This window comes from Dipodomys merriami, unplaced genomic scaffold (genome assembly GCF_024711535.1).
Source record: "Dipodomys merriami isolate MVZ:Mamm:240054 unplaced genomic scaffold, mDipMer1.0.p SCAF_4, whole genome shotgun sequence".
NCBI classification, from domain to species: domain Eukaryota; kingdom Metazoa; phylum Chordata; class Mammalia; order Rodentia; family Heteromyidae; genus Dipodomys; species Dipodomys merriami.
The window spans coordinates 15,251,527-15,264,697 of NW_027205603.1; the positions used below are offsets into that span (position 1 = coordinate 15,251,527).

At 44.0% G+C, this 13,171-nt stretch overlaps 1 protein-coding gene across 2 annotated transcripts in view; it reads left to right on the plus strand.

Moving 5' to 3' along the window:
• Adarb2 (adenosine deaminase RNA specific B2 (inactive)) overlaps nucleotides 1-13,171 on the plus strand; it is a 411,210-nt gene that overhangs the window by 290,560 nt on the left and 107,479 nt on the right. The window lies entirely within an intron of this gene.

The following is a 13,171-nucleotide window of genomic DNA, read 5'->3' on the forward strand; positions in this document are numbered from 1 at the left end:
TAGGATCTTTTACTTATGCATCGTGGTGGAGCCCTATTCATTCGCCAAAGAACTCCCACCTCTACACCACCCTGTCAATACAACATAGAACCCCCTTGGAATCTATCATGACTGCTCTCAGCCTCAGCCTGCAGAGGGCAAAGGGAAGAGAGCAGAGTAGAGTCTGGTGAGGACCATTATAAAAAATCAGAATCTCCCCAACTTCAGCCCCAAGACCTGTAGAGTATGTCTACAAGCATGACCATGGTCATTAGGCTCATAATCCTTTCTACTCTAGTGTCAAGAAGAAGGACATTGGATGCTATCGTAGAATATCAAATAGCAATCTGCTTAATGAGTCTTCAACATGAATCTACCCTACCTAGGGGTGGCACCTAGGGACAAAGACTTGAACTGAATTCTGTGTCTTTGGATCTGGGAAGGCAAATGTTAATGATGTAAACAGTGTCCATAAAGTGTCCGTGAAAAGGTATTTCACCCAGGAAATAACCATAGACATCCTCCTAAAAAACGTGTAATGCCACATGTTTGTAGAACAAGAATGTTGGTTTCTTATCAGACATAGGGATGGTCTTTCCAGAGATTCCTTAGAAAGAAGAGAACCTGCACTTGGGGTACAACAATGAGGGCTTTCTCTGTCTATCTCATTCAGCCTCATGCCCCCTGTGGGTGGAAACTAGCTTCTGTCCTCTCCAAGAGCTGTTCGCTCTCTGTAAACTGCTCTTGAAAGTAAACCTCATGGGTGATGATCATGAGAATTTCTAATGGCACAGCAGGTCATGACTTGATAAATTAATTCCCATACCCCAAACGTCGTTTAGGGGGGGTTGAGATGAACAATTTTATTTCTCTGGGGTCACAATCACTGTCTGACTTTGTGTTATAAGGTTATCACAGGGTCAATGCAGAACAGACTCTAAAAAGATCTTCCTGACAATAAAGCCTAGGAATCAATTATGAGGTGTGAACTTCATGTTTTAGTCACTGCAGTGATCTCTGGGCAACAGAGCAGAGGACTGAGTAGAAAATAGTTATATAAGAAGCCAGCCCTCACTAAGGAAAGAGACCATTTCTCTCTGAATTTCAAAATTAAGTTCTCTGATGTTTATTCTTGTTTCTCAGATGCTGTGATAGGTTGCTTTGTCAGTGATTATATTGAGGAAGGTAGGAGATGAGACTGAGAAGAAGTACAAGACTGTTTTATCCCAAACATGGCATCATCTTAAGAAATGGCTTTTCCTCCAGATTGGAGACCTTCCTGAGAATAAGGTGGTGAAGACACACATCAGAATTCCAGTTCTTCTTGGCTACCCTCCTGGAGCCAATTAGCACCCTCTGGGGAGCAGAGAAAAGCTGGACCTCATCCACGGGGAGACTTCCTAGATTCAAGGAGCTAGGCATCCTTAGGATTTATATGATGCTCTTTACTTAACACACACTGGGATGGCTCAAGGATCTGAAACCTAACTCCAGTCCTCACCCTCTAGAGGCAGTCTGCCTGTCTTTCTGTAATTGTATCTTCAGTCAGGTGTGAACACTTTAGCAATTGGAAGTGGGAATTATTCCTGTGGTTTTGTCCCTTGGAACACCTCTGCCCTCTGTGTTGGCCATACACCCTCGTGTGGCCCAGGCAGGTGCACAAGGTGGTCATTCACAAAAGGAGAAGCCCTCTGCATGTGTAGCTCCTCATGGAGTTTGTGTGTCCTGTCTTCAGCCAGGAAGCCCTGTGAACCAGAACAACAGCGATGTCAGTCTATTGCTGGAAAAGGGGCCTTTTCAGTTAGGCATTAAAGGCTTGATAGATGCTTAAAATTGTTATGCACTTGTGCACTGCATGGGCACTGTGCACTTTATGTTTACACAATATGCATTTTACAATGTATACCATATGTTTATAGAATGTATGTTATATGCCATGTAGGAAATACCCGTATTCAACCTGTACTTCTACAATGCACATAGAATATATACTGTTCATTGATACAATCGTTTTTACCACTTTACTTCCTACCAAAACATAGGGAAATTTAAGTAAAAAGACTTCACAGAGAGGAATTTAAATCTCTGAGTTCCTACCATGTTTGGCACTTTTATATAAACTTGCTATCACATTCATCAGTTAGGCAGAGTCTATAAACCAAGTTTTACCCGATGTCTCATTATTTAATAGTCACAATCATAGATGATGGGGATGATGATTGTGATGATGACGTTAGTGTAGCCAGTATTTATTAAGTTCTTTCTCTAGGTGATGTTTCATTCCAAATGCTTTATGTTTAATAGCACAATTAACCATTTGATCAAACCTTTGAGGGTGATACTAGTTGTTGTCTCACTTTAGAGATGGAGGCATTGATTTGTAAATCTCAACCCGTGCCCAGAGTCTAGCTACTGAACATTTGAGCTGTGGCCTCATCTTTGGGGTGACAACCTGTCACTCTCACAGCTTTTATTGGCTTGTGGAGGAAAGGGAGCACTCAGCCAAAGAAACAGTTGGTGACTTGTGAAGAGTGAACCCAAGGTATTTGTTATTAGTTCCAAATAGAGATAAGCTGTTGTGGATTGACCAAAAAAAAAAAAAAAAGAAGTGGTTGGGGGGACATTGATCAAAAGGTTGCAGTGCTTGACCATGTGAGGAGGAGGATGGAAACTTGGGATACAGGCACATACGAGGATGTCACATCCCAGCAAGTCAGGCAGCACTGAACGCACCAAAGCCTCATATGGGCTCAGGGAGGAGGAAGCCAGGACTGGACTGGTTCCCATTAAGTATCCTCTTCCTGGCTCTCTTGGCTTCTGCAGCCTCCTCCAGGAGCCAAGAGTGACTGGAGCTTGCCAGCCGTTCCCACCTAGAAAGACCTCTTTTGTCAAGAGGGAGCCTGCAGCCTCTCTGGGGTGGACAGGCCTTTGTTGCCATGGCTGGGTTTCCCTTCCTTTGGGATTCGTTGTTACACTGAAAAGAACAGAGCCAACAGAAAGAGGATGGCAGATGGGAAGATGCCAATATGTAAATGAGCCAGAGTAAGAAAAGAGGAATGTCCAGGAGGAGAGAGTCCCCAGTCACGAGGAGCCAGACGGGAAAGGAAGCAGGGAGGCTGGCTGCCAAGACCGCCCCAAAGGTCACCCTGGGGTAAGCCCCATCCCTTGGGACTGTTCTCCCCCACCCAGGGGAAGCCAAGCCTCTCCGTCTATCCTCTCCACACCTGGTGAGCCTTTGGGCTGTTTTCATTTGCACACAGATCTCTGGGATTTCATACATGCCACTCTGTGTGAATGGAGGGTGTGGGGCTGGCACCAGGGCCTCATCCAAGGAGGCACTGCTGGGCCTAGTAAGGTTCCGTGATGATGACAGGGAGCTGAGAGCAAAGCCGAAGTCAGCAATTGGGAAAGCCACGGGCATGAAGGGAGGGGTGGAGAAGGGAAGGGGCACAATTAGAAGGAAGATCTCAGGCCATGAGTCACACCAAAGAAGTAAGCTCTAAGTCAACCCTTGCAGCACGGACAGTAACCTCAGCAGGAATAGCAGGTGCCTCAGGACATGGCCACCACGTTGGACAGCCCAGGAAGGATGGCAGCAGTGTGAGCACTGCAAGGCCCCTCACAGGAGATGGACACCTGACCACGCACCGGAAGAGGTGAGGCAGACTCAGGCCAGCTCTTGTCTGGCTGTCTAGAAAACCCACCTTCCAGACACCTGCGACCTCATTGCAAGTCAGTTTTTGACTAAAAGTTTCAACAATGGTTGCTTCGGGAATGTCAAGGACGGTTTGTGAGAATTTCAAGGAGGTGGGGGAATGTTCTCAGTCATGGGGAGCAATCAGTAGCCATTTGTATCTCCAGTGCCCAAACACACAGTGGGCACCCCCAAACTCTGAAACCCACTGCCAGGAAAATGAGGGACCCCCCACCCCGAAAGGCTCCTGGCTCACCCTCCCTGCCTCCTCTCTTTCCTTACTCATTTTTTTTTCAATTGTCCTGATTCCATTCTGCTTCCCTGGTTAGGAACTCTTGAATACAATAAGAGGATACTTAGTGCTTTGTGTGCATGTGATCCTGGGGCAGTCATTTTTCTAGTCACACAAGTCTGCAACCATTAATGGAGTGTACACTGCGTGTCAGACCCCCTCTGTTGAAGGGTTCAGAGTTTCACTGAGGATCATGCAGCCAATGGCCATGAGTTTCTGAGCTTAGAAATCAAGTCTCTTGGGCCTTCAGCTCTCTTCTGGGGAGGTGAAACATTACCCATGCCCAGTCAGGGAGGGTACGGAGAAGAGGGTAGCTGTGTCCCTTGAGCCAATATGTGCATGTCCACTCACCTCCTGGAAGACCGAAGCCCTTCTGCCCTTGGAGCCTCAGTTTCCTTACCTGTATGACAAGATGGATTATTTTTTTAAAAAATAGCCACCTCTCAAAGGTCAGGAGACCCAAATGACTCCACACAATGACTTAGAATGGCATTGGTACAGAAGGGGCATTATGGACATGTCTTTCATTCTTATTCAGGGATAGTGGCTGTGGAAACATAAACTCAAATAGGCAGATATGCCTTATTGAAAGAAACAAGAGGGAGCAAGTTTCCCAAGAAAAACTCACCTGATCCCCTCTCTAAAGGACTCAGAAGGGCCTCTAGAGAATAAGATACTTCAAACTCCAGCCTCTGGGACTCTGAAGAGACTGCTGGCAGTTGCAATGTAAAGATGAATCCAAAACATCAGCTACTGAGGTCCCAAAGTAGAGAGAGGTAGCTTGTACAGCCTGGTAGGGCAGCCGCAGGACTGGATAGCCATGAGCAGAGAGCAAAGGGCCACTCCCCGGAGGCTCCGCTTCCTCCTCTTAAAATAAGGGGCTATGCCTGAATGTTCACAAGCTGCCCTTGCATTCCAGGAAAACCAGACTCTGTGTGCCATGCCCATATGTCAGCACTAGGCGCACCGTGTGGGCACAATATGCTGCCAGCACATATTCGACAACATCTGATAAAGAACAACAAATACCAATTCATTGCCTGCCGTGCTGACAGGCAGTCTTTAAACCAGTGTCTTGCCGGAAACCAAAGCTGATGCTTGCTCCCTCAGGTGATGTTTGCTATTTGGGTCTAGCATCCTAACCCACAGGGAAAACGGAGGACCCTCAGCAAGAGAAACTAGAGCCAACACACATGTCAACTGGGGCATGTGAACTCACCCCCAACCCCCACCCCCATGCAGAGTCCCAGAGAGGGAGACGGGGTCCAAAAGCCCTGAGGATCTTCTACGTCCTGTCACCTCTTGTACCTTAGGACCAGAAGACTCCTCAAGGAAGTTGGAGCTGGCATAATGTGACATCTGTTGAAAGGTGTTGGCCACATCAGACTTTGTGTATCTTATTCAACCTCCTCAGTGCCCACTCAGACTCTCCTGGAATATTCTGATGCACAGGGACTTAACCACGTTTCACAGTGTGTGCCTCTTCTAATCAACTCCTGCCTTCTTTGCTGCTTTTCTTCCTTTCTTTTCTTTTTTCTTTTTTTTTTTTTTTTTTTTTTTTTTTTGTCAGTCGTGGGGCTCAAACTCAAGACCTAGGCACTGTCCCTGAGTTCTTTTGCTCAGGGTGTTCTACCCCTTTGAACCACAGCACCACTTCTGGTTTTTGAGTGGTGAATTGGAGATAAGAGTCTCATAGAGACTTTTCTGCCCGGGGCTGGCTTCCAATCATGATCCTCAGATCTCAGCCTCCTGAGTAGCCAGGATGACAGGCGTGAACCACGGGTGCCTGGCTTTCACTGCATTTTTTGAGTAAGATTCAGTGTCTCTACTTCAATTCCCTCGAGGTTGGAGGGATTTAGCTATCTTTGTCCATAGTGCCATGCCAACTGTAGGCACTGGAGCTCAGTGAGATCCTCTCAGGTTGGGAAAGAGAAGATAAGCTCATTGTCCTTGCCCTCATCCCACCCTCCTTCCCCTCCTGTCCCTGTCACCCTCTTATTTGTCCATCTTACAGCCTAATGGTGGTGCATGGAAGATAATAAAGTGGAACGAGAGTTTGTAACAATAGCGCCACAATTAAACATTTTTTAATATAATTTTCAAAATTAATGCACTCGGTAGAGTATTCAAATTAAAAGCATACAGACAAAGCATGAGAGCCATTTTAAATACAGGGCATTTTCCTTCTGATTATGATTATAATAAATTCAGTGATTTTTTTCCTCTTCTGCCTGCAGTATCAACCTTCACATGTTGCATTTGTGATGATTTTGGTAAAGCGAAGTAGGTAAAATGACTCAAGCTTCAGGATTGGGGGAAGGTGGTCTTCCCTGGGAAATCAGAGGGAACCTGCTTCCAGAAGGCAGGTGTCTCCTCCCCTCAGCACCCAGGTCATGTCGCTCTGGATTTAGGAATATGAATTATGAAAGAACAGGCAAAGGTGTGCAGGGATTCAGCCCTCAAACATGGCCCTAGAAGTCTCATCTTGTCCCACGAGGGGACCCAGAAGGTGCAGCCCTGTACTGTCGGTCCTCGCCGTGAGCAAACGTTGGCATAGGGCACCACCCTGGCCCTTCCTGTGCAGCCTGGTGTCACGACACAGGTCACTCTGGCATGTGTCACGTATGTAGTTTCCAGTGGTCCTAGCAGGAACACATGGCAATGAATGGCCACAAAGGTGGCAGAGCTATGGTAACTATTGTCCTAGAGTGCACTCAGAGGGCTGAAATGTCAGGGCAGCTTAAGTCTGATGAAACTGGGAGACAGTCTCACACAGAATAAGCACTCGAATGTGGGTTCTATTCCACCTACCGCTCAATGTCCTGGGACAACTTGCTCAACATCTCTGAGTGCCTCATGTGTAAAATGGCTCACCTTCTCAGTGGAAGAAGTTGCTGCTCGGGTCACCCTGGAAGTCAGATGACACTAAGTATATGAAATTTTTTCCAGAGATGGGCACCAGTGGCTCACACCTGTCATGCTAGCTACTCAGGAGATCTAAGGATCGCAGTTCAAAGCCAACGCGGGCAGGAAAGTCCATGAGACTCTTCTCTCCAGTAAACCACCAGAAAACCAGAAGTGGCGCTGTGGCTCAAGCAGTAGAGCGCTTGCCTTGAGCTCAGGGACAGCGCCCAGGCCCAGAGTTCAAGCCCATGACCGACCAAAAAAAAAAATTTTTTCCAAACGAGGCAGTCCAATTCAGAGAGCTTTATCCTGATCCCTAAGGCAGGCAGATACAGCAAAGGATGCCAGAATGACATGTTTCCTAACCCAGAGCCCAGATGGAAGCCAAATCCCAAGTGTTCACTATGAGAGGCCAAACTGGAAACACTGGGTACCCATTCACCCCATTCAGCCCCTGCCTCCTGGCACCCTAGAACACATAGCTTTTGCAGGTCTGAGAAAAAGAAAGAAGAGAAAGACCAACTTCCCCCAAGCACTGTTCCCCCAGGAAGAGTCAAGATAAGCAGAGCCTGAAGGGTTCCCTCCATTACAATCCTGTCTTAAGGGGAAACAAGGATTGGGAAAGAACCATTTCCCCCGAGTTGTCTTTTGATGCCAATTGTCTTTTGACTTATAAGTCAAACTGATGTGAACACGTCAAGGGAAGATTCACTAAAGGCTACGTCACAGGATTGATATTATGATTCCATGAGTCGCATCCTGACAAAGGGCAAGACTTCATAAAAGCTGAAAGTTGCCTCTGTTTTCACTTTAACTATTGGTCTTTGAAAATGAGCAGAAGAGGGCTGGGAAGATGGCTCAGTGGTAGAGTGCTTGCCTTGCATGCCTGAGGCCCTGGGTTCGATTCCTCAGCACCACATAAGCAAAAAAGAAAAAAGCTGGAGGTGGCGCTGTGGCTCAAGTGGTAGAGCGTTAGCCTTGAGCTGAAGAGCTGAGGGACAGCGCCCAGGCCCAGAGTTCAGGCCCCACTACCGGACCCAAAAAAAAAAAAAAAAAAAAAAAAGAAAATGAGCAGAAGAGAAAGAGATTCAGTGGGGCTCCTGGAAGGACAGCCTCAGGACTTGGCGATCATGGTGAGCCACATTCTCTCACTGTCCTCTACAATTCAGTACTGGCAAAAGTCAGGCCTAAATCTGGCTGAGTGAGCCATGTAGCAGCACTATGATCAACCCAGCCTGGGATGCACACACAAAGAGAAGTGGTTAAAGGGTAGAAGTGTCTCCAGGGGGAAAAAAGATAATTGTAGAAGAGAAATCCTCAGCCTACCGGAAATAGTATGTAACAATTAGTTTTCTAGTTGATGTAAATTGAATATTAGATCATCATAGCTCACAACCTGTGTGGGGCCACAGCATGCATGAAGGTAGGCAGTTAAGCATGTGACGTGTTTCTGATTTACATGACTGTTGATCTTTGGCTGTGAGTCCATTCCTCATCTCATTCTCTCCAGAAACAAAGCCAAAACACAAACTAATACTGGAAGAATAATTTTTAAACTCTCAAAATTTATATTGAAAGTCAACCATTCCTTCCCAGCACCAACAAAAAGAGAAAAAGTCAATCATTCCCAACTTTCTGTGTTTCATTGTCACAGGTAGGCAGATGCCTTCATAGATGCTCCCCTCTCTATCCTTCCAACCTCCCAAGGGAGCCTCGAGAAGCAAGGACAAGAAAATCCACATGCTCATCTCCTCTGCCAATAGCAATTGCTCAACTTTGCAGTGTTTACCAAAGTTCTGTTTCTCAATGGAAATATTTGTCAGATTGGGAATTTTTCACAGTTTATCCTGAACCCACTAGGGCCAGGATGGGTTGATATTTCTGCTTTGTTCAGTTGTGTTTGATTTTATACATCTGGTTTTAATCCTTTTTATCACCACAGCAAATAACATTACCTAAGAGGCAAGAAGGAATATGAAATTGAAAAAAATACAGCTAAGGGTCCACCCCCAACATTGCACATTGTAATGGCTCTTATTGACTCTATGAAAATCAGTTAACAGAAACATGATTCCCCCCATCTAAAGAGCTGAGGACACAAGAAGGTACAGGGACACACTTGCCCATGTGGAGGGCCTCACTGCTATGTTCCAGTTCTGTGAGGTGAGAATTGGATCCACTTTCTCAGTGGGGACTGGGTTGTCCTTGAGGAAAGACTGCTACAGTGTAGTAGGTCAATGCCTGTCTACTTGATGGAAGAAAGAGGAGGTCATATGTGCCAGCAAGAGATTATGCAATGGAGCTGGGGTTGAAGTAGTTAGGGAAGAGAGTCATGACAGACAGAAATGGCCAATGGAGACTTGAAAACTAACCAAGAATAAGAAAGTGTGTCTAGTGAATGAGATACTTCAAACTCAGCATAAGGGACCCTGATGAGACTGCCAGTGGTTCAAATGTAGAGATGAATTTGAAAATCAGCTACTTAGGTCCCAAACTACTAGGAATGAGATGGACATTAAAGTGAACCAACTGGCAGGTATCCCAGCCTCCAAACTTCATGCAAAGAACCAGAGAATGCATCCGTCCCTCTGGAATCTGGAAGCCAATTGGCTAGAGGAGAAGGGAGAAGAAAATTTTGTCTTCTTTTAGCTTAGAAATCCCTCCTCCATTCCACCTATCCATCCATCCATTCTGATTTTAGGAGATGATATACTGGTTTGATTTAGATTTATTTACGGTTTTAGATTTATTTACAACGTATGCAGAATTTCCAACTTGAGAACTAGCTAGTCCGTGCTTGGTAGCATCCCAAATGGAAAGTCTATGCTTCTTTAAAGGTCTGTATCATTCTATATAATTCCTCACCTGACCAGAAGGAGCTGGTTTTCTTGTTTGTATATTTTTCTATATAGAGGTTTGGGGAGGGAATGGTTAAAACTGAGCATTTTTTTTATGACAGGGATCCAAAGAACAGAAATTGGAAATGGAAGAAATGATAAAAAAAAAATGAAGTTTATCTGTAATGTAGTTATTAAGGACCAGAAGCAGTGAACTGAGAACAGTCAATTGAAACTGTGTAGCTTAAGATAGCTAAACTTTTAGTTGGATGAATTTAAATATATCGGGCTGAACTTCTGAAGTAGTGTTCGACTAAATACTTATCAGTTTCCATGAAGGAAAAGAGAAATGGCTGCCTCATTTTTCAGTACTCTCCTGTTTTTAATGGCATGTCGATAGAGTTTTGTGCAGAATGGTTCTCCAAAGTGTTGTGGCAGATGAACTTGTTTCAGTAAGAACTTCTCATTTGAAATGAAATAAAATGAGATTAGAATGTTTCATAATATAATAAGGTACACCAATGATTACCCATCTTTGTGCATCTAGGGTACACCTCTTTGACAAGTGTGACCAAAGGTTCTATGACACTCCTGTACATCCCTTAGTACTTGAACTTGGAGAACCAAATAAGATGAAATCAATAAAGTAATATGGTAGGAATTAGAATGGCTCAAATATTTTAAGTGGATAGCAAAGATTCTATTCTAATCCATCCCATCTCTAACCAGCTAATGTGAAGGAGGTGATGAAGAAGAATGTGGAGATGGAAGGGAACTGGTAGTAAATAAACTCTCACCTATACACATAAATTCAACAGCTACATTGCAATACTTTGCACAGTTCAAATAATCCAGACCACTCAACTCAATATGTCCCAATTCAAATGAGTCATCCAGCTTTTACCAAGTGTGCATTCTTCCAGGGCAGTCTAACTTGCTATGTCATTAGTTTCTAATTAAGAGTCTAAATCCCTGGGTGAAAATCAGTCTGGATATTTTTATTTGCCTAATGCTTGATTATTTGGCCCAGAAATTTAATTTGGCAATAACACACACACACACACACACACACACACACACACACACACACACACACACACACACACACATACACACACACACACACACACACTTAGACTATGTGCTTTTTGAACATGTGCTATCTGGACTTAACTTTATATTTTGTCCTAACAACTCATTTTGTAAGTCAATTATTTACTATATCTAAAGCATCCCCAAAAAGGTGAGAGAGAGAGACAGAGAGAGAGAGAGAATGAGAGAGAGAAATGTCATTGAATTAGCTCTACGATAACCCAGTTCTATAATCAGTCTGCTGATTTAGGGTTATCTTGAGTCATTATCCACTGTGGATTGAGCAGATGGGAAGAGGAGAGTAGAAAGAGGAACCTTAGTCTGGTATGAAGATGCACACACCATAAAGGTTACAGCCACTGAGAGTGGCTGATGAAGAAGGGAAGTAATGAGCTGAAACATTCTTCCCAGCACTAAGGACAATAATAAAACTTCACCTGACATAGGTATCCTCCATGGACCAAGGGAGTGTAATTTTTTTCTGCAGAGAAGTCTCATGGTCTTCTGAGGGCAAGTAGGCTAGGAAATGTCTTTTCCAGGAGGAAGCCCTCATAATTCATAAGCAGCTGAACCTAAGGAGTTGCAAAGGTCATTCTTATTTTATAACAAGAAGAAATATCCAAGGAACCTTTAAACCTTTCATTTTCCTTGCAGAGCTACGCAGTTCTCATACATCATAATATAGAATTATCCACCTTACCGCAGTAAGGATATCCATTTAATAAATTCTGGGGGGTGGGGGAAGGGGAGGCTCTGAGGACGTATGGGGAATCTTGAGGGATTCAGAGTTAGGCAAGAAAGCCTTCAGATAGAGTATTGATTAAGATTTGCATATTTAAGACACTGAAAACAATGATAATTAAAGATAAGATTTGTTAAGAAACTGACAGTGATCATGAGTCACAGACATAAAAAAACCCCACATAATGATATAATGACTATCACAGAAGTGCTCCTAAATAGAGATGTTTCTCACTGGGCCTGGGGTGGCTCATACCTGTAATCCTCACTATTCAGGAGGCTGAGATCTGAGGATCACAGTTTGAAGCCAGCCTAGACAGACAAATCCTAGAAACTCTTATCTCCAATTAACCACTAAAAAGCCAGAAGTAGAGATATAAGTTAAGTAGTAGAGCCCCAGCCTTGAGCAAAAAAGCCAAGCAAGAGTATAAGACTTTAAAATTAAGCTCCAGTACACACACACACACACACACACACACACACAAAGAGTTGTGGCTACGGCCTCTCACTATTTGAAGATGTCTTGTAGTAAAGTCTGTAATAAAGCAATGAATAATTTTTTAAATGAACTGATGCTGAATTCATACATTTTATAATTTAGATTGTTTGCATGTTGGAATTTCTTAGGGTATGGGACATGTTTGGGAACCACTGGATTTTTACAACTGAACTATTTCTTTGAATGAGAGTGAATGTTGTTTATATTTGTTAGGAAGACATATAAAAACAGTCTAGGAATGGAAGTACTAACCACCACTGCCAATGTGAAGGCCCATTTAGCCCTATTCAAATCCAAATTCAACGCATAAGCCCTTAAAAGGCAGCTCTATTTTGTAATGCAAATATGTCTCTGACTTGCATATTTCAAATAGGGTAAACTAAGCAATGAGCTCATTGCAAAAAACAATAAAATAATCAGGATGTGCAAATTGTTTTGATGAATTTTGAAATCAGAGAAAAGTGACAGTATTGTCCCTTCATGCAGGGTTTAATTTATTCTTGCTAAAAGTCTGCCAAATTTTGTGATAGCTCAACCAATGGCTTGTCGTTAGACCTATCTACAAAAAGATTAGCTCCCATTTATCCATTCAAACAAGTGTTGATCTACTCCTTCGTTTCACAGATACTTATCATTAGCAGTTTTCTGCCAGAGGCAGGGTGCCAGGTGATAGAAATACAAAGACGGATGAGTTAAAACAAGGCTTTGACCGTGAACCAACTCCACATGCTGGCCAAGGTTTACTGAATTTACCAGACGGACCCAAAGTGTTAGCACTCTGATAAAACAACAGAGCCAATCTGCTGATACAGGGGAAAGGGTTATTTGGGTTCGTGGTTTCAGACGGTTCAGGCCAGGGTCTTTTGGCCTCATGGCTTTGGAAGTGTGGCAAGGCAAGAAGCCTATGGCAGAATTGAGCTCTTCTCCCATCAAGGTGGTCATGAAAGTAAAGAAAAAGGGAGAGATCCCAGTGTTCCTCCAAGCGACCTCACCTCCTTCCTCACTTCCTTCCACTAGGGCACACCCCCTAAAAATGGTATCCCTCCTTCCGAGTAGCATCATTGGAGGACATTTCTATCTAAATCCTAACACCCCTGGCAGCATGTTTGAAAAGGCATATGCTGGGCAGTCAT